We start from the raw sequence: 23,343 nt of genomic DNA, 5'->3' as shown, positions 1-23,343 counted from the left end.
CTAAGTAACAAAGAACTGATGGTACAAATAGAAAAGAAACAGTAAGATGATACTTATACCAAAATCACACTGATATCTATGTTAAATGTAAATAGACAAAATATTCCCAACACATCATCACACTGGACTAAAAAGTCAAGAACCAACTGAATGTTGTTTGCAAGAGACATGCTTTAAATTTAAAGATACAAATAGATTAAAAGGAAGAGAAAATCATAATCATAAGAAAACTGAAGTAGCCATATGAAAATACAAAATAAACTTTAAGCAAGAGGTCTTACCAGAGAAAAATAGGTAATTTTATAGGGATAAAGATCCATCTATCAATGAAAAAAATAATAATCCTAAAGGTATGTGTGTGTATATACAACTTTAAAATACAGGAAGCACAAGGATATAATCTCACCAGTGGACAGAGCAAGGTGAACAGACCAATGAACTACAAGTTAGATCTGCTGCTAGGCACTTTGAAATTGTGTCCAGGGACCAGAGACTTTACTGGGGTATCCTTGGGAAAGGTAAGACGGGATAAGAAATAGTTTAGGATTGGCAAGTTTGAATAATTTTGGTCAGCTTTGGGCTAGAGGGGTGTTGTCTTGTTTCATGTTACCCAACCCTGAGCTGATAAAGGCAAAGGGATATTGTCTCCTGGGGTGCATGGGTCAGACAGAGTCCATAAGGCTCTGGACTGGTTAATTCACATATCAAAAGCATGCTCCCTGACGAGTCCTTTGCTATTTCTAAGGACTGGCTAGCCAGGGGAGGGGGAGACTCTCCCTAGCCAGAAAAGTTTTTTCACAATATCAAAACATCATAATATACTTTGAAAAAATAAAATATATGTACGTACGTGTAAATTATAATACTTCAAAATATAGACTCTGAATTCAGACTTACAAGCTGACACCACTTAGACTACTTTTAGTCAGTGACAGTTGACTGAGTCAGGGTCTCAAGAACTTTTCTAGTCAAGAGGCAGACTACTGATCCACTATCCAATGAACAAGAATTAATTCTATAGAAATAAATTGAAGAGGGAAATTTCACTGTGATTATTTGGAGTATTTTGGTATAATTTTTAATACTAAATTTTTATAAATACATGAGAAAAGTTTTCTCTAAGATATAGCCAACCATCAATTTAATAATTGTTTTTGTAAACGGAAATGAAACACATTCAAATAACCTTTGATTTTCCACTGACCTGCCAAGAATGCAAACACTTTGACTGCCTCTTCTTACATTCAATGTAAATATCATTTGCATAAGTTCTATAAGAATAAGTCCTTTCTACAAGGAAATAATTAGACAAATCAACTATGAACCAAAGTCATTTAACATTATTCTCTTTTAGTTAAAGGAATGACAGACCCAATATTACAGTAGAAGGATTGACTTTACACATGGAGTCAGCATGGACAAAGCCCTCGCAAGAAAATATGCCTAGTATCTGAATCACAAAAGGGAAAAGGTCACTTCCTAGCAAACTAGGAACCATAGCAAAATCTGAGAATTTCTAACAGAAGTAATTCATCCAAAAGAAATATTTCAGGTGACATCTGATGAAGGGAGTTTCTTAGGCTTGTCTTTATAGCCTCAAGATAGAAGAGCAAATCAAAAAGGATTTAAAATTTTCAATCCAAAAATCCTTATAAATATTTCAGGCTGCAGTAAATTCTTTAGACTCAGTAGTTGTGGTCTATACTATATGGCTCAAGATTTGCAGGGAATCCTTTAAAAAAAAAAAAAAAAAGAGTTCCCGTAGTGGCATAGTAGAAACAAATCCGATTAGCAGCCACGAGGTTGTGGGTCCAATCCCTGGACTCACTCAGTGGGTTAAAGATCTGGTGTTGCCGTGAGCTGTGGTGCAGGCCAGCAACTGCAGCTCCGATTGGAACCCTAACCTGGGAACCTCCATGTGCCGCAGGTACAGCCCTAAAAAAAAGAAAAAAGAAAAAAGATTTGCAGAGAAAATGTGGAGACATATATAATTAGTACTATTGATGCATCTTAGTTAAGGAACCAAACTAGATCTAGTAAGACTAGATATTTTTATGATCAGAAATAAATTTTAGAGGAGTTCCCATCATAGCTTAGCGGACACAAATCTGACTAGTATCCAGAGGATGTGGGTTCGATCCCAGGCCTCGCTCAGTGGGTTAAGGATCCACTATTGCTATGAGCTGTGGTGTAGGTTGCAGACATGGCTTGGATCACACGTTGCTGTGGCTGTGGCGTAGGCTGGCTGCTGTAGCTCCAATTCAACCCCTAGCCTGGGAACCTCCATATGCTGTGGGTGCAGCCCTAAAAAGACAAAAAAAAAAAAAAAGAGAGAGAGAAAGAGAGAACAAACTTCAGAAATTATTTATAGTAACAGGGGATTAGAGAGAGGAATATTGCTGGGGAAAAAAAATCCAAGACATGGAAATAGATAAAAGAGTACATTAGGTATCCTTTCAGTGGAGTACCAGGCATTGCCTAGTGAACCCTCTAATTATCTGGTTCTATAGGAGCATACATGTTTCATTAACTTTCTATTGACTGAGCAATTTTATAATTCTATAGTTGTAGTGATTAAGCTGTAGAAAACTGATAGCCCTGAAAAGGATTCCGAGCAATAAAATAATCCCTATTTATAACAATGTAAAGCAATTTCTTTTAATAGAGAATATAAATCTTTATAACTCAAATTCTCATATGAAACAGTTAAAAATTCTTCATTACTTCATTAATATGTTAAATAATAATCCTTGACATATGTTTATTTTAAAATGTTTTAGAATATATAGGCAATACAAAGATTGGAAGAAATATTCATAACATAGCTAACAAAGGAATATATAAAGCACTACTAAAAATCAATAAGAAAAACACCAACCAAATGAAAAATAAAAAGGAAATTCACTTGAAAATATTTCTCACATACATGTATATGTCGGCAATTTCCAGGCCAAAAAAGCACATTAAAAAGATACTAATCATTTTCAGTCATCAGATGAGGAATTATATACTCAGAAAAATTTTTTAAAAGACTGACAAAACGAAATGTTGGCAATGATGTGGAATAAATAAAACTCAAACTCTGTGGATAGGAAAGCAAAATGGTATAACCATCTTGGAAAAGAATTTGGCAGTTTCTTATAAACTTAAACACACACTTTATCCACACCCTAGCAATTCCTAGGCATTTGTCCAAGGAAAATAAAAACATATGTCCATGAAATAAGTTGTACATAAATTTACATCGTGGCTTTACTCACAGTGGCCAAAATTGGAAAGAGCCCAAATACCCATCAAAAGGATAAAGCAAATTTAAATTATGCTATATTCATAGTTTTCAACAATTAAAAAAAAAGTATAAATATTATTATTTTGAGTTAATGAAGTCATACACAAAAGAATACTCACTGTTTCATTCCATTTTTATAATGTTCAAGGACAGAAAAAATAATCTGTGGTCACAGAAATCATAACAGTGATTTTCTCTTTAGAAAGAGTGAGGATTGACTGGGAAGCAACAAGGCAAAAGTTTCTGATAAGATAAAAATATTTTATATTTTGATCAGGAGATGGAAGTCTAAATTACATGAATGCATAAATTTATCAAAACTCTTCAAATTTATTTTCTGTCCTTACACCAATACCTCATTTTGTGTTAAACATTGCTGCCTGGCAATATGTTTTTCAATTACTTTATTATTTTTTAAGATCATGTTAACTCTTGCCTATTTTATATTCTTTGTATCAGAATGCAAACTTCAGGAGTTCCCGTCGTGGCACAGTGGTTAACGAATCCGACTAGGAACCATGAGGTTGCGGGTTCGGTCCCTGCCCTTGCTCAGTGGGTTAACGATCCGGCGTTGCTGTGAGCTGTGGTATAGGTTGCAGACGCGGCTCGGATCCCGAGTTGCTGTGGCTCTGGCGTAGGCCGGTGGCTACAGCTCCGATTCAACCCCTAGCCTGGGAACCTCCATATGCCGCGGGAGCGGCCCAAGAAATAGCAACAACATCAACAAAAAGACAAAAAAAAAAAGAATGCAAACTTCACAAAAAACTGTTAGGATTTTGAACAATATTGTTTTGAATTTATAGCTTAGATTAGAGAAAACTGAAATCTTAACAATGTTGAGTTTTCTGATCCATAAACACTGTATGTTGTTCCATTTATTATGGTCTTTAAAATTGTTTTTTAATCTGTTGTATGTTCAGGGGAAAGATCTTTCATTGTATTTATTTTTAGATATTTAATATTTCATACTATTTTAAATATTGTTACTAGTATATAAAATGTAAAATAAATTTATATTTACATTTTTAGGAAAAATGCCAAATTCACTTATTAATTCTAGTGTTCTCAGTGAATTCTTTTGGAATTTTCTCTGTACAAAAACCATGTCATTTGAAGAAAATAACTGTTTTAATCCATACTTTCAATATTCATGAATAATAAATTTCATGAATAATAAACTTCATCTGCCCCACTGTACTGATTAGAACCACAAGTATAAAATATATTCTTGTCTCACTTCAGACTGAACCTGCATCCTCATAGATATTAGCTGGGTTTGTTAACCACTGAGCCACTACAGGAACTCCTCATTTCAGACTTTAATAAGCAAAGCATTCAATATTTTACAATTAAGCATTCAATTAAATATATTAAATATTATATCTATTTAAATGTTCATAGATATTATTTTCATATTGAAAAAGTTCTCTTCTATTCTAGCTTACTGAAATTTTCTTGCATGAATATGTGATTAATTTTATCAAGACTTCCTGGTTTTCTAATGAGATAATTAGGACTTTTTGATTTGGTTAATTTGGTCAATGTAATGGTTGAGGTTATCAAAAGTTAAATAAACATTGCTAAAAAAAGGAGACAAGATGGTGGAAGAGTAGGGGGACACGTTCGCCCTCTCCCACAAACACAACAAAAAAAGCACATCTACAGAATAAATGGTTCATACAAAATAGCAACCAATCGCTGGCAGAAGAACCTAAACTCCAATAACGGCAAGAAGTTCGTGACATTACTAGGCAAAACAAGAGAAAAGAGGAGAGTGAGAGGTGAATCCGAGCTGGACGGGCGCTCCCGAAAGGGAACTGAGGAGGAGAAAGGGATCCCGCACCCTGGAAAGTCACCTACACAGGGGAAAGATCAAACGAACCGGAGGAATCTCCAGATGCAGAGAAGAGTGTAGCAGTAAGTTGGAGTACGGAAAAGCTGATCAAGAACCAAACGGACCAACTGAACTACGGGCACAATCACCAAAAATTGAGATGCCTGGGTGGGGGCTGGGCACCGAGCCCTCGGCTCCAAAGGTTAGTTCCCGGGAAAGAGCTGGGGGGCGCGGGGCGGAGCGCAGACTGCTTGGGAGGTCTAGAAACTGGTCTGTCAAGTTTGACAAGGCAGAGACTGCCTGGGAGACTAGAAAACAAAGCTGTCACAGAGGAAGGGAGCAATACTCTAGGGGCAGGGAAGTGGAAAGCCACATCAGAGGGAACCTGGGAGAAGAGCCTGGTCTGCCCCCTTGCTGGGGAGGGGAGAGAAGAAGGGGTGGGTCCCCATAGAATACTCCCAAAGCCACAGCAAGCTTACAGGCCCACTAGATAGCAGAAAGCTGTGCTTCCCAGTGCATCCCCTCCCCCCACCCCCACCACCCCTATGCTCTCACCAGAACTGGGGCTGCCTGCCATCTGGGAGGGTTGGCCTCAACAATTGCCTGAAACTTACCACCGCAAGGGCTCTCCCTGCACAGGCCTGCTTACCCTTTGGAGAGGCTGTACCTCCCCAGAGCAGCACCAAACACCACCAGCACCCGAGAAAAGGCCTGCAGCCCAGAAAATCTAGAACAAGACTAGCTAGGCTGTGAAAATATCTGCCTAATTCTCGGACGGATTTTCTGAGTTGGGGTGCCCCAGGGAGGAGCCTCTTGGGTTTTCAGCGGCCCTGCTACCCGCCCAAGCCCCCAGGGGGTGCCGGGATCTAGCGGATCAGCTGCATAGGACGGCCAGCTCCAGGCAGGAACCCCTGCAGCCCAGAAAAGCTGCAACAAGCTTGGCCGAGCCGGGAAAAGATCTCAGACGGTCTTTCTGAGTCAGGCTGCCCCGGGGAGGAGCCTCTTGGGTTTTCAGGGCCATGCTACCTGCCCAAGCCCCCAGGGGGTGCCCCACTCCTGCGAAATAGCTGCTCAGCACCACCAGCCCCCTGGAAGAGCCCCTGCAGCCCAGAAAAGCTGCAACAAGCTCGGCCAGACTGTGAAAAGATCCGCCTACATTCTCAGGCCCTCCTTCTGAGTTGGGCTGCCCTAGGGAAGAGCCTATTAGGTTCTCAGTCACCCAGATTTCTGCCCCAGCCCCCAGGGGGCGCTGCACTCCTGAGGAACAGCTGCCCAACACCACCAACCCCCTGCAAGAACCCCACAGCCTAAAACACCAGAGCAAGCTCTGCATGACCAAGTGAAATTTGCTACCATCGTTGTGTGGACCTCCCAGTCCTGTCCGCCCACAGGAAGTCCTCCTTTGCTTCAAAGAAACACTGTTAGCCCCATCAACACTCCAGAAAAGCCACACTGCCTCAAAAAAGATTGACCAACAACGCCAGCCCTCAGGAAATGTTCCACGGCAGTGACAAGGCAAACACTGCCCGATCACGGAGAGTACAACTCCCTCAGGAGAAAGAAAACAACAAGCAAGAGGAAGAAGCTGAGAAACCACCCCCAGTCAAACCAACAGGAGAACTCACCTCAAACAGTCAACAATGAAACAGATCTCGGCAGTCTGACAAACCTAGAGTTCAAAAGATAAATAGTGAAAACACTGAAGGAATTAAGAGAAGATATGAACAGTAATGCAGATACCCTCAGAAAGGAACTAGAACATATAAGGAGGAGCCAAGAAAAACTAGAACATTCATTTGCAGAGATGCAAACTGAACTAAGGGCAGTAAAAACCAGAATGAATAATGCAGAAGAACGAATCAGTGATATGGAAGATAGAATAATGGAAATCACCCAATCAGGTCAACAGACAGAAAACCAAATCAAAAAACTGGAAAGCAATATAAGAGACCTATGGGATAATATAAAGCGGGCCAATCTACGCATAATAGGGATTCCAGAAGGAGTAGAAAAAGATAAGGGGATGGAAAATATATTTGAAGAAATTATCACTGGAAACTTCCGAAATCTAAAGGATACTTGGTTCAAGATACAAGAAGCACAGAGGGCCCCAAACAAACTGAAGCCAAACAGACCCACACCAAGACACATCATAATAAAAATGGCAAAAGTTAGTGATAAAGAGAGGATCCTAAAGGCAGCAAGAGAAAAGCAGAATGTTACCTACAAGGGAACCCCCATAAGATTATCAGCTGATTTCTCTACAGAAACACTACAGGCCAGGAGGGAATGGCAAGAGATATTTAAAGTGCTAAAAGGAAAAAATATGCAACCAAGAATACTCTATCCAGCAAGAATATCATTTAAAATAGAAGGGGAAATAAAAATTTTTCCCAACAAACAAAACCTTAAAGAATACAGCAACACAAAACCCAGGCAAAAGGAAATACTGAAAGGGCTTCTCTAAACCAAAAAGAAAGGAAGGAAGGGGAAGAAAAAAGAAAAGAAAAGGAAAGGAAAAAAAAAAAAGAAGAAGAGGAAGAACTAGGACTGAGGAAACCACAATCAGAGAGTAGTCACTCAAATAAGCCAGCATACACATTTAATCATGAACATGCTTCAAACAAAATAAAATTAAAAAGAAAAAAATAAAAAAGAGTCATCAAAACCATAAAATGTGGGCAAGGGATGATAGGAAATAAAAAAACCTTTCTGTTTGTTAGTTTGTATGTTTCTCTTCTTAATTTTAATATAGTCATGAAGTGTTTGAACTTACAGGACCATCAGGCTAAAACACACAGTTATGGGAAGGGGTTAGCATACTTAAAAAACAGGGCAACCACAAGCCAAAACCAAATATTGCATTTGCAAAAAATGAAAACAAAACAAAAAAATACGCTCAAGAAAATAATAACAGGAGACCATCCAACCTAAAAAAAAAGAAAGTAAGAAAGGAAGAATGGAGAACCATAGAATCAATTGGAACACGAGGTTCAAAATTGCAGTAAATAATCATCTATCAATTATCACCTTAAATGTCAATGGAATGAATGCCCCAATCAAAAGACACAGAGTGGCTGAGTGGATAAAAAGGCAAAAACCTTCAATATGCTGCCTACAAGAAACTCACCTCAGGACAAAAGATACATATAGATTGAAAGTGAAAGGGTGGGGAAAAATATTTCACGCCAATAGACATGACAGAAAAGCGGGAGTCGCAATGCTCATATCAGACAAAATAGACTTTAAAACAAAAGACATAAAGAAAGACAAAGAAGGACACTACTTAATGATTAAGGGATCTATCCAAGGAGAGGATCTTACTCTCGTCAACATATATGCCCCAAATATAGGAGCACCCAGATACATACAACAAATATTAACAGACATAAAGGGAGATATTGATGAGAATACAATCATAGTAGGAGACCTTAATACCCCCCTCACATCAATGGACAGATCCTCTAGACAGAAAACCAATAAAGCAACAGAGATCCTAAAGGAAACAATAGAAAAGTTAGACTTAATTGATATCTTCAGGACACTACATCCAAAAAAAGCAGGATACACATTCTTCTCAAATGCTCATGGAACATTCTCAAGAATCGACCACATATTGGGACACAAAGCGAACCTCAATAAATTTAGGAGCATAGAAATTATCTCAAGTATCTTCTCTGACCACAATGCCATGAAATTAGAAATCAACCATGGGGAAAGGAAAGAGAAAAAACCTACTCCATGGAGACTCAACAACATGTTACTAAAAAACCAATGGGTCAATGAGGAAATCAAGAAGGAAATTAAAAACTACCTTGAAACAAATGATAATGAAGACACAACCTCTCAAAATCTATGGGATGCTGCGAAAGCAGTGCTCAGAGGGAAATTTATAGCAATACAGGCCTTTCTCCAAAAAGAAGAAAGATCCCAAATCGACAACTTAACCCTCCACCTAAACGAACCAGAAAAAGAAGAACAAAAAAGTCCTAAAGTCAGCAGAAGGAAGGAAATTATAAAGATCAAAGAAGAAATCCATAAAATACAGACTCAAAAAACAATAGAGAAAATTAACAAAACCAAGAGCTGGTTCTTTGAAAAGGTGAACAAAATTGACAAACCCCTGGCCAGACTCACTAAAAAGAGGAGAGAAAGAACCCAAATAACCAAAATTATAAATGAAAAAGAAGAAATCACAACGGATACTGCAGAAATACAAAAAACCATAAGAGAATACAATGAACAACTATACGGCAACAAGTTTGACAATCTGGAAGAAATGGACAATTTTCTAGAATCTTATAGCCTGCCAAAACTGAATCAAGTAGAAACAGACCAACTGAACAGACCGATCACTAGAAATGAAATTGAAGAGGTCATAAAATCACTCCCTACAAATAAAAGTCCAGGACCAGATGGCTTCACAGGTGAATTCTATCAAACATATAAAGAGGAATTGGTGCCCATCCTCCTTAAACTCTTTAAAAAGGTTGAAGAAGAAGGAATACTCCCAAAGACATTCTATGAGGCCACCATCACCCTCATTCCAAAACCAGACAGAGATACCACCAAAAAAGAAAACTATCGGCCAATATCATTGATGAATATAGATGCAAAAATTCTCAACAAAATCTTAGCCAACCGAATCCAACAACATACCAACAAAATTATACACCATGACCAGGTTGGGTTCATCCCAGGTTCACAAGGATGGTTCAACATACGCAAATCAATCAGCGTCATACACCACATTAACAAAAAAAAAGTCAAAAATCATATGATCATCTCAATAGACGCAGAAAAAGCATTTGACAAAGTCCAACATCCATTCATGATCAAGACCCTCGCCAAAGTGGGTATAGAGGGAACATTCCTGAATATAATCAAAGCCATTTATGATAAACCCACAGCAAATATAATCCTCAATGGGGAAAAACTGAAAGCCTTCTCACTCAAATCTGGAACAAGACGGGGATGCCCATTCTCACCACTGCTCTTCAACATCGTTTTGGAAGTCCTAGCCACAGCAATTAGACAAACAAAAGAAATAAAAGGCATCCATATAGGAAGAGAAGAGATCAAACTGTCACTGTATGCAGACGACATGATACTATACATAGAAAACCCGAAGGACTCAACCCCAAAACTACTCGAACTGATTCATAAAGTCAGCAAAGTAGCAGGATATAAGATTAACATTCAGAAGTCAGCTGCATTTCTGTATACCAGCAATGAAATATTAGAAAAGAAATACAAAAATACAATACCTTTTAAAATTGTACCTCACAAAATCAAATACCTCGGAATACACCTGACCAAGGAGGTAAAGGACCTATATGCCGAGAACTATAAAACTGTAATCAAAGAAATCAAAGAAGATGTAAAGAAATGGAAAGATATTCCATGTTCCTGGATTGGAAAAAATCAATATTGTAAAAATGGCCATACTACCCAAAGCAATCTACAGATTCAATGCAATCCCTATCAAATTACCCAGGACATTTTTCACAGAACTAGAACAAACAATCCAAACATTTATATGGAACCACAAAAGACCCAGAATCGCCAAAGCAATCCTGAGAAACAAAAACCAAGCAGGAGGCATCACTCTCCCAGACTTCAAGAAATACTACAAAGCCACAGTCATCAAAACAGTGTGGTACTGGTACCAAAACAGACAGACAGACCAATGGAACAGATTAGAAAATCCGGAAATAAACCCTGACACCTATGGTCAATTAATCTTTGACAAGGGAGGCAGGAACATAAAATGGGAAAAGGAAAGTCTCTTCAGCAAGCATTGCTGGGAAACCTGGACAGCTGCATGCAAAGCAATGAAACTAGAACACACCCTCACACCATGCACAAAAATAAACTCCAAAAGGCTGAAACACTTAAATACACGACAGGACACTATCAACTCCTAGAAGAAAACATAGGCAAAACACTCTCGGACATCAACATCATGAATATGTTCTCAGGTCAGTCTCCCAAAGCAATAGAAATTAGAGCAAAAATAAACCCATGGGACCTCATCAAACTGAAAAGCTTTTGCACAGCAAAGGAAACCCAAAAGAAAACAAAAAGACAACTTTCAGAATGGGAGAAAATAGTTTCAAATGATGCAACCGACAAGGGCTTAATCTCTAGAATATATAAACAACTTATACAACCCAACAGCAAAAAAACCAATCAATCAATGGAAAAATGGGCAAAAGACCTGAATAGACTGTTCTCCAAAGAAGATATACTGATGGCCAACAAACACAGGAAAAAGTGCTCAACATCGCTGATTATAAGAGAAATGCAAATCAAAACTATCATGAGATACCACCTCACACCAGTCAGAATGGCCATCATTAAGAAGTCCACAAATAACAAGTGCTAGAGGGGCTGTGGAGAAAAGGAAACCCTCCTGCACTGCTGGTGGGAATGGAAACTGGTACAGCCACTATGGAGAACAGTCTGGAGATACCTTAGAAATCTATACATAGAACTTCCATATGACCCCGCAATCCCACTCTTGGGCATCTATCCGGACAAAACTCTACTTAAAAGAGACACGTGCACCCGCATGTTCATTGCAGCACTATTCACAATAGCCAGGACATGGAAACAACCCAAATGTCCATCGACAGATGACTGGATTCAGAAGAGGTGGTATATATACACAATAGAATACTACTCAGCCATAAAAAAGAATGACATAATGCCATTTGCAGCAACATGGATGGAACTAGAGAATCTCATCCTGAGTGAAATGAGCCAGAAAGACAAAGACAAATACCATATGATATCACTCATAACTGGAATCTAATATCCAGCACACATGAACATCTCCTCAGAAAAGAAAATCATGGACTTGGAGAAGAGACTTGTGGCTGCCTGATGGGAGGGGGAGGAAGTGGGAGGGATCGGGAGCTTGAGCTTATCAGACACAACTTAGAATAGATTTACAAGGAGATCCTGCTGAATAGCATTGAGAACTTTGTCTAGAAACTCATGTTGCAACAGAACAAAGGGTGGGGAAAAAAATGTAATTGTAATGTATACATGTAAGGATAACTTGATCCCCTTCCTGTACAGTGGGAAAATAAAAAAAGAAAGAAAGAAAGAAAGAATAATATTCAAAAAAAAACCATTGCTTCCTCAGAATAAAACACACTTGTCATATATGTTAAAATATTTTATGTATTACTGAATTCATTTTTTTTTAATTGTGGCCAAAATAGTCACACATGACATCCACCCTCCTCTCAAACTTTAAATTGTATAGTGCAGTAACTACAAGCACAATGTCATACACCAAGTATCTAGAACTTTCATATCTTGCATAACTGGAACTCAATACCCATTGAACAGCAACTCTCCATTTCCTTCTCCCCCACATTCCTGGCAACTACACTACTACTATCTGCTCTATGCTTTCAATAGCATCAAGTAAGTGGAAGCATGCAGTGTCTGCCCTTGTGTTACAGACTTATTTCACTTGGCAGAATGTCTTCAATGTTCATCAATAATGTTGATAACAATTTTCTTTTTTATATCTAAAAAGTTTTCCATTAATACATACATACAAAATTTTCTTTATTCAGGCATCAGTGAACATTTAGGTCATTTCCACCTCTTAGCTACTGAGAGTAATGAGGCAATGAACATGGAAGTGCAAATATCTCTTCAAAATCCTGATTTCAATTATTTTGGATAAATACCCAAAAGTGGGACAGCTAAATCATAAGATAGTTCTATTTTTAGAACTTTGTGTTTTTTTACAGCTTTGTTTTAAAGCCTATTTTGACGAATATAAAAATAACTATCCCAGATTTCTTTCGGTTTCCATTGATAATGGAATATATTTTTCCATCTTCACTTTCGGTCTTTGTGTGTTCTTACATCTGAAGTGAGTTTCTTGTAGGTGGCGTATAGATGGGTCTTGTTTTTTCATCCATTTAGCCACTCTGTCTTTTAACTGGACAATTTTGCTCATTTACATTTAAAGTAATCATTGATAGGTACATACTTATTGCCATTTTGTTAATTTCTTTTTTTTTTTTTTGGCTGTTTTGTAGTTCTCTTTTCCTTTCTTTTTCTCTTGCTCTCTTCCATTGTGGTTTGATTACTTTTTTTAGTTACGCTTAGATTGCTTTCTCATTATCTTTTGTGTATCTACTATAGGCTTTTGCTTTGTGGTTACCACAAGATTTACATATAACAAGCCTATGTATAAGTCTATTTTAAGCAGATGACAAGTTTGAACATGCCTAAAATTGTTTTTAATCCCACCACCCCTAAAGTTTTATGTTCTAATGTCACATTTTACATCTTTATCTTTTGTGCCCTTTAATTAATTTTTATAGTTTTTACTACTTTCGCCTTTTAACTTTCATACCAGCTTTATATGTGATTAATCTACTACTTTTACTATATATTTACTTTTATCAGTGAGATTTACACTCTCAAATGTTTTCTTTTAACTAATTAGTACCCTTTATTTTTAACTTAGTTTCTTTATTCCTCAGCTCTGTGGCTACTGTTTAGTATCTTATATTCTCCATCTCTTTTCTGATGTTCTCACTGTATTTTCCATTCTTCTCCCAAGTTTGGCAAGCATCTCTACAAACATTACTTTGAACTCTTTATTATATAAGCAATGCTTATCTCCATTTCATTATTTTTTCCTAAGCCTTTATCTTTTTCTTTCATTTGAAACATATTCCTCTGTTTCCTCATTTTGCCTGACTCTCACTGAAATGTTTATTTCAGTGTATTGGGTGAAAGAAACAACTACCTCTCCTAGACTTGACAAGTGGCCTCATGTAGAAGATAAACTGTATTATTGAACCTTATCCTAGCTCTTTGTTGTCTCTCAAAACTTTGTGATTGTCCAAGTAGCCTATTTTATCTTTGATAGCTCCTGGTTGTTGAGGGAGTGTGCAAAGACCTGTCACTGTTCCAAAGAAAGGGATCTAGGTCAGCACTTAGTTGCAGGTCGACTGGAAACCAGACCCTCTGTCAGTGGCTTGTAAAGTATGCAAATATATACTGTTTTGTGGGACCACAACTGTAAGCCATTCTGGCCTCCAGACCAGAAAGTCTGGAGGTGCCCCATGGGCAACAGTGGCAAAACTCAGGGCTCCAGAAAGGTGGATACCTCCTTTCTAGGAGGTATTGGCCAGCTTCCACAAGGCAGAGACAGATCACATAGATAAGTCTCCAGCCTACACTTTCTGATAGCAATTCCCTGATCCTTTACATGCCTGGGAAACCTGAAAAGTTGGAGTGCCTGATATGGGGTGTGAACCCTTCACTCTTTAGGGAGGTGTTCTAATTTTGTGAGCTCCCTCCCAATTATGGGTCGTCAAACCAGGGGTGGAGTTTGAGGTGAGACTGTGTATTAGCTTCTCCTACATGCCTCAATATGACACTTTTCTTTGACATGAAGGAGCTGTTGAGCTAGTTTTTAGATCTTTATTTTCCCAGGAATTTGTTCCCTATGTAGCCTGTAGATTCAATGCATTTGTGGGAGGAGGGGAGTTCATGATGTTCCTATATCACCATCTTGTACTGCCTCCCTTAGCTGTGTTTCTATCTCCTATCTCATTTATTTTTGCTTAATGTTAATATTTTCTTTCTTTTCATAATTTTAGTATTTGTTTATTCTTCTTTTTCTAGTTCCTTAAGGTGTAAACTCATCTTATCTTTTACCTTTCTTCTTTTTCATGTAGGCATTTATTTCACTATAAACTTCTCTCAGTTCTCCTTTTGCTGTATCCCCTAAGTTTTCATATTTTATGTTTTTTTATTTTCATTTGCCTCAAGATGGTTTTTGATTTCTTCGATTCATTGGCTGTTCAAGATCGTGTTGTTTAATTTCACATTTTTTTAATTTTCTAAATTTTCCTTCTGCTATTCTAATTTCATTCCATTGTGGTCATAAATTATGTTTTGTATGATTTCAATCTTAAAATTCATTAAGTCTTCTTTTATGACTCAACATGTAATCAATCCTGGAGAATCTCTATGTGCCCTTGAAAATAATGTGTATTCTGATGCTGTTGGAGTGAAAGTTTTATATATGTCTCTTAGGTCTATTTGGTCTAGAATGTTGTTCAAGTCCTCTCTAGTTTTATTGATCATCTGTCTGTCACACCTATTTTTAAAATGAGACATTGAAATCTCAACTATCATTGTGTTGCTATTTTTCCCTTCAGTTTAGCCAATGTTTACTTCATAAATATTACAATTATTTGGGTTCTCTGATATTGAGTACTTATACTTTTATAATTGCTATATCTTCCTGATGAATTGATTTTCTATCATTACGTAGAATACTTCTCTCTTTTGACAGTTTTTTTTTAATATTAGGTCCATTTTGTCTGACACAAATATATCTATTTCTGCTGTCTTTTATTTGCATGGAAAATCACTTTTCATCCTTTCACTTGCAGTCTATGTGTGTTAATAAATCTAAAGTGAGTCTCTTGTAGACACTTTATAGCTGAATCTTGTTTGGTTTTGTTTTAATCCATTCAGCCACTCATTTCTTTTGATTGGGGAGTTTAATATATTTGTGTTTAAAGTAATTATTTGTAAGTAAGGACTCATTGCCATTTTGTAAATTCTTCTTCTATCTTGTAGCATTCTGGGTCCCTCTTTCTCTTGCTCCCTTCCTCTGTGTTTCACTGATTTTTTTTATAGTGACATGCTTTGATTCCTTTTTCAATTTCTTTCACATATATTCTATAAAGTTTACATAAAACAGCTTATAGTTATAAAAATCTACTTTAAGCTAATAACGATGTAACTTCAAATTCATACAAAAACTCTACGCTTTCACTTCTCTCTCCCACACTTCATTATGCATTCATAAATTACTTATTTTATATTTAATATACACAACATTTTATAAATAAAGTGATTTTTTTTTTGGCTGCATCCATGGCATGTGAAAGTTCCTGGGCCTGGGATTGAACCCACACCACAGCAGCAACCAGAGCCAAAGCAGTGATAATGGCAGATCCTTAACCCACTGACCCACCAAGGAACTCTGTCCTTTAGCATTTTTTAAAATCAGGTTTACTGCTGATAAAATCTCAGATTTTGTTTATCTAGGGAGCTCTTTATTTCTCCTTCAATTTTGAAAGATACTTTTGCTGGATATAGTATTCTTGATTGGCAGGTTTTTTTAATTACTTTGAATATGTCATCCCACTGCCTTACGACTTGTAAGATTTCTCCTGAAAAATCCATTTATTGGCTATATCATCCCACTCCCTTTTGCCTTGTAAGGTTTCTACTGGAAAATTTTCTTCTCAGAGTTACCTTGTGTATGATGCATAGCTTTTCTCCTGCTGCTTTCAAAATTCTCTTTTTTTCTTTACAATTGATTTACAATGTTCTGTCAATCTCTGCGGGGAGCTGAGGAGATGCAGGAGGCCAAGGAAGGGAACTAGTCTGTTGGCACAATTTCAAAGGCAGGGTTCCTAACCGAGGAAAAAAAGCCTACCTGAGGGCAGGTTTAGAAACAGGGAGAAGGGCTTACATGGCCACACAGTTCTGAGGGCAAGTTCTAAAAACAATGAGGCTCACCTGCTAACCCAACAACAATGGCAACAAAAACAAAATGAATGCTTTGTACAACAGTGCAAGAATAAAAATCGCTTCTTGGAAAAATCAGTCTTTCCTGTTATTTACTTATTATTCAGTCTTTCCTGTTTTTTGTTATTCTTTGTTATTTTCCTATATTGTTTTGTGACTCAATAAAATTGGAACAACAAAAATTTGGAACAGTACTAAAATAATAAGAGCTTCACCTTGGTGGAATTCCCCCATTCAGATCCAACGTAAGTAAAAACAAAGTATTCATTAGTTTGTTACAAGTAAGAATAGGTTTTAGAGTTAGGTAATTGTGTAATGTACAATAGTTTAGAATAGGTTAGACATACATTATTCTTGATGGAAAAATATAATAATAATCTTACTTTTAATGAATTTTGTAGAAAGCTTTTAAGTTTTAGGAAATTAAGTTGCTTTGATATAAAAAATATTTTCTCATACTGTCCCGACCATAACACTTTGAAGTTAGTACCCCAAGCTTTAATCTAAAAGATGAATTTTTGTAAATGTCAAATTCTTGTGCTTGTGACCTTTCTAGTTGTTAAAGATTAGCTTAAAACAATAACAGGTGGTGCTTGCTAAAAGTAACCACAAAACATTTTATACTGAATCGTCTTATTTTCATATAATGTTTTTTCCACATGATGTTTTGTACTCACTATAGTTTTACATGATGTATTGCATCCATTAGTCTTAATTAAAATCCTTAGAACACAATGTATATCTACTGTACGATGTAACCTAAAAGTTTAACCTTTAAAAATATGATCTAAGCACTGTAATGTAAGTTACAATTAAGCTGTCTATATAAACTGCTGCCTATGCTAATAAAATTTGAGCAGTCCAGCGCCCTGAAAGAAGGGACAAAGAGGCTGTCTACATGTGCATTCACTGACACTGTCCATCCCCGCAGGAACACCCTGGCTGATGGAGTTGGACTCTGGCAAATCTTTGCTGTACAACAAAGTGATCCAAACATACAAAGATATATATACATTCTTTTTCTCACATTATCCTCTGTTACATTCCATCACAAATGGCTAGGTATATTTCCCTGTGCTATACATCAAAATTCTCTTTAATTTTTGATATGCTGATTATAAAGGTGAGTCACTGTGAATTTCTTTGAGCTCATCCTAGTTGGGTTCTGGTGGGCTTGTTGAACCTGCATATCCACTCTCTTCTTCAGATTTGACAAGTCTGGAGCCATTAATTTCTTAAATAAGCTTTCTGTCTCTTTTGTCTCTCCTCTTTCTGAATCTCCATTAAGACATATATTGGTCCATTTGATGGCATCTTACATGTCCCTTGGGATTTCCAAACTAATTTTCACTTTTTTCCTTTTGTTCCTGATTGGGTAATTTCAAATTTCTATTTTCACATTCACTGATGCTTTTTCTTCTTGGTAAGTCTCCTGTCGAACTCCTCTAGTAAATCTGTCAGTGTAGTTACTGTATTCTTCAGCTCCAAAATTTGTTTTTTTCTCTTTTAAAATTCCCTTCTCTTTGCTGATATTCTCATTTTGTCCATGTACTATTTCCCTGAGCTCATAGAGCATCTTTATGAAGATTATTTTGAATCCTTTGCCAGATAATTCATTTACCTCCATTTCATTAGTGTTGGTTTCTGGAGATATACTGGGTTCCTTTGATTGGGCCATGCTCCCCTTTTTCTTCATGTGGCTTGTAGATTTATGTAAATACCCACACATTTTAAAAAGTGTTCTCTTCCTGAATTTATAAACTGGCTTTATACAGGGAAAGACCCTCACCTGTGTCCAGCTGTAGATTCTGGGGGCCTCTGAAACCATTTTGAGACACAATTTCTCTGGACCTGTACATAAAATTTCTCAAATAGAGAGGCTTGCCAGTTTCTTTTTCAGGAGCTTATACCCTCTTGCTCCCTCTGCTGTCTGTCTCTGGCACTGCAAACTCTCTGTCTCTTCAGCAGCAAGCTGAAGCTAGCAGGTATCCAAAGTATGCCAACTCTTTAGCATTGCATATACCAGTCCCCTGAAGTATCTCTGAAAAGCTGGGCTGCAAGAAACACACTGTACTCCTCCCCTTCCCTCTGAGAGAGAAGCCTCAAGCTGCATGCTCTGTCCCAACTGAGCCAACCCATCAGTCAACAACTTTCAAATTATGCTGGTTCTTTCAGCTAAGTGAGGTTAGACAAAAACCAGTCCTCTGTGCAGCCCTCTGAAATGCTGGGACATTAGAACACATGTTCTACTCTCCTCTTTCCTCCAAGGTGTAAGTAGTAAGGCAGAGCATTCCCTCCTGGCATTGAGCTCTGCTGGCTTGGGGGAGAAGCATATATGTAAAGTGAAATTGCTCTTACTATTTCAATGCAACAGTTCTCAGCTTTGTGCTCATGTGGGGTTCTACAATTTCTTGACTGGGTTCTGGAAATCTCATAAAGGCATATAATTGTTAAATCAGTATGTTTATGGGGGAATGAAAACAGAGACTTGTTCTTCCATTTTGCTGATATTTGCTCACATTTTGTTTTATATATTCAAGTGTGAGGGTAAAATTCAGATATCTTAAAACACTCAAAGTTTGAGAAAACTGAGAACCCCATTCATGTTCTCACAGTGAGTCACTAAATTTTCATAATAAGAAATTTGAATGAAGAAGGAAAAAATGGTTTTAAAGAAACCATGAGGAGCAAATAAACTGCCAAATTTTAGGATCAATTTGAACAAATACTGACTCTAAAAACCAACAAAAAATGATGTGATATAAAAACTAGATAAAAATAAAATAGCCAAAATAGTATTATGTAAAATAGAAGACAGCAATACGAATTTCCTGAGTTATGTGCAGTACACTGCCAAAGGATAGAACTGATTAAATCAGACTGCCAATTTAGGTATGCATATGCTTATAATGATTCAACTATCTTTCTCAAGTCATAACTTCAACTAAAAAAACAAAAAAACAAAACCAAAAAAACCCTATCTATTCATTCCTCTTCTGCCTGCCTACCCTCAATTCTTGAGTTTAAGAAAGTAGTTAAGGGAGTTCCACTGTGGCACAGCGGAAACAAATCCAACTGGGAACCATGAGGTTGCAAGTTTGATCCCTGGCCTCACTCAGTGGGTTAAGGTTCCGGCGTTGCTGTGAGCTGTGGTGTAAGTCGCAGACGCGATTCAGATCTGGCATTGCTGTGGCTCTGGTACAGGCCGGCAGGCAGCAACAGCTCTGATTAGACCCCTAGCCTGGGAACATGCATATGTCGCTGGTGTGGCCCTAAAAGGACAAAAAGACCAAAAAAAAAAAAAAAAAAAAGAGAAGTTAGTTAAGTCACCAACTATTATTCTATATATTGTAACAGGCAGGTTTTTAAAGATGTTTCAGAGAACTTTGAATGCCTCACTTATCCTTTCCACCAGAAGCCAAATGTTTCCTACTTGTCCATCCTCCTCTCTTCTTTTTATGCTTGATTTAAGACCCAGTCTCTTTATAACCAAAGTAGCAAAACATAATTAGTGATGTGTATCTGCATTACCTGGAGAAAGCTTTACAAAATATATTTATACTGGATTCTACATCTACATTCCCAGATATGCTTGTGCAATAGGACTGAGGGGAGTCCCAGGTGAGAATGTTTTTCAAAAGCTTCCCTCTACCAGAGTTACTCTAATGCACAACCCATGATCATCAAATAAAATCCATTTGCATTTTCCCAGGACACTATGCAGCAAGATATCATTTATAAGTCTATCACACACTAAATCAACCCTGAAAAGTAACTTTCTACTGTAAATATCAATGGAACTTTATTAACCTTAACATTTCTTTTTGGAAAAAAAATTTGCAGCAATATATCCTCATTATAGAATGCTGAAAAAAATGAAAATAATAAAGGTGTTCTTAACTCATATTTTTTGACTTTTTATTCTAATATGTATGTGTGTACATTTTTGTTTAAAAACTTAAATCATGCTTTATATATCAGTTTGTTCTTGTCTTTTTTCGTGTATTATTATACTGTGGCCATTCTCCATGCCTTTAGAAAAGTCTACCAACACTTGAATTTTTGCTTTATATTTCATCATAAACATAAACTATGATTTTTCTACCCAGTCTGCATTGTTGAGCATTTAATAGGTTCAATTTTTTTACTAAAATAAATACTAACGTGAATTCCTTCAGCATAAATCTCTGTACTTATTTTAATTATTATTTCTTTAAGAGAACTTCTCAGGAATGGAAGCTCTTTATTCCATTTATGTTGTATTAGGGTTCTATTATTTATATAGATCTTTATTTCTTTATGGAGAGTCACATTATCTTAGAAACTCTATACTTTTTTATAGACCATTATGAAATACGTGGTCTAAGGATAGAACATTTTAATCTTCATAGAGTAGGATGGGAATCAAGGGAAGTAAGAGGCCTGAACTTGCATCCCTTCATTACAATTTACTTGCTCTGTGGCCTACAGCAATTCACTGAACTATTTTGTTGAAAAACTGCCTCAAGGTTCTACAGAGTAAGGATGAATGAAAAAGTTACACCCACATTCTCTTAAAGATTAGACTGTGTGCCATAAAACTCAAGCAGACAAAATGAGACAAAAAATGAAGAGCTGAATTTAATACACAAGAGCAAAAAAGTGACCATATTGTGTTAGCAATGAAACTGCAAAGAATTACATTGAAACTATCTATAGAAATTTCCAAAAATTGAACCTCCTCATTGCCTTTCATAAGCAGGTATTTTCCTTTCTATATAAACACCCACAATCTTTCATTCAACAAAGCAAATTCACCTTAGAAAGTTAATTCCATAATTATTTTTTATCTAATTTTCATTTAAGACTACAGGGTTATTTCCCTTTCCCGAGTCCTTTCTCCAATGCTTATTTAAAGTTAATAAAGGAAATGGTTTAATTGTTTTTAAAGCACCAACAACAGAAAGTTTCCTAAAGTGATGATAATTTGGTGTGAAGAGAGGTGTCTATGTGAAATGGCACATCTGTTGTAGTTTTAAATTTCATAAAATCTTATGGTAATTTACAGAAATCCTTCATTCTAAAAACATTTCTGAACACTTTATATGTGTCCAGCAAGCACTATGTTAGACAGAAAACATTTAGAAAACAATAAGGTGATCTCTTTTCAAAGCATTCATAGGACACTGTGAGAGATAAACATGCATACAAATAATTACAGTGCCATGGATAAGGGCTACAAGATTTGAGGAATCATTTAGGCTGGAATAAATATGACAAATTGAATCTATGGTCAAGTATGGAAAAGCTTCTCAGAAGAAGTAACTTTTGAACAGACAAAAAAAGAATAAGCCTTCACAGCAGTGAAAAGAAACACATTAACAGCATGGAGGATAGCATGTTTCACTTAAAAAAAACAAAGGGAATTTTAGAACATGGACTATATATACTATGAATGATCAGAAAAGTCTCAGATTATGTAAGAATTTTCTATTAAAATACATTCTCTCACTGTTTACCTTCAGGTATTGGTTCTTCTACTGTCCTAAGAGGTTACTAGAAATTGTTTAACTTCGCACTTTTAAACAGATATTTTGCATCTCGCTCTCTAAACTAAAACTGATTTTTAAATGAAACTGTACCAAAAACATGAAAAAAAAAAAAAACAATCATTCAATAAGTGTGCTAGAACTAGACGGGCAGTGAAGCTTCAGGTTTGAGATGTTTGCCACAAGGGATAAGCAACTGAGCAGAACTTCAAGAAGCTGATGCTACATAAAAGAGACAGTTTCCCCATAGGTCAGAGCTGCTGCTAGGAGCAGCATTTGCAGGAAAGCTGAGCAGAGTACAGAAGAGCCAGGAATCCTTCCCAGGTCTCAGTGAGTTTCTGATCAGGACTTTGATCTCTTTGGAGTAAGGCATGATGCAAATACAAACTATTTATTACTAAGTTTTCACAGAAACATTATCTCAGAAAAATTTAAGAGCTGAACATTAAAATCTCAACCTAGCCAAATAGCATTCTTTATTTCATGACTAACAGCCTGCTGAATTAAAAAAAAAATGATTAAAATGTTATGAGCAATTAACATCTCTAATACTTATGTGGTATTTCAATACAAATGCCTATTAAATATTAAGGTGGAGAATGGCTGGCCATGCTCCAGGGCTCTGTAAAACACAGCACACTGGCAGCCACCATTTGTCTGGGTCAGCAAAGGCTGTAATTCAGAGACTGAGTTCTTCTGCCCCCTCTGTGTGCATCTATTTCTTTTCTTCTTTTTCTCCTCCTCATTGAAAACCAAATTCAATGATTTAATATTTACACATTTTAAAAACTACATATAAAATGAGATAAGTTAAACAGCTTTGGGAATGCTGTAGCTGCACACTCTCATCCCTAATATTTTCTCTTATTTATTTTTATTATAGTTGATTTACAGTGTTGTGCCAATGTCCGCTGTACAGTGAAGTGACCCAGTCATACATACATATACATTCTTTTTCTCATATTGTCTTCTATCATGTCCTATCACAAGTGATTAGATGTAGTTCCCCGTACTATACAGTAGGACCTCACTGATTATCCATTCTAAGTGTGATAGTTTGCATCTAATAACCCCAAACTCCCAGTCCATCCCAC

At 36.8% G+C, this 23,343-nt stretch overlaps 1 long non-coding RNA gene across 1 annotated transcript in view; it reads right to left on the bottom strand.

Annotated features, from left to right (window-relative positions):
- The window catches only part of LOC102158095, a 64,078-nt gene that overhangs the window by 39,136 nt on the left and 1,599 nt on the right, over positions 1 to 23,343 (bottom strand). The gene's annotated exons all lie outside the window — the stretch shown is intronic.

The sequence above is a fragment of the Sus scrofa genome, chromosome 13, assembly GCF_000003025.6.
Source record: "Sus scrofa isolate TJ Tabasco breed Duroc chromosome 13, Sscrofa11.1, whole genome shotgun sequence".
Lineage (NCBI taxonomy): Eukaryota > Metazoa > Chordata > Mammalia > Artiodactyla > Suidae > Sus > Sus scrofa.
The sequence above is the reverse complement of the archived record's forward strand: the minus strand, read 5'-3'. Positions and strand labels throughout refer to the sequence as shown.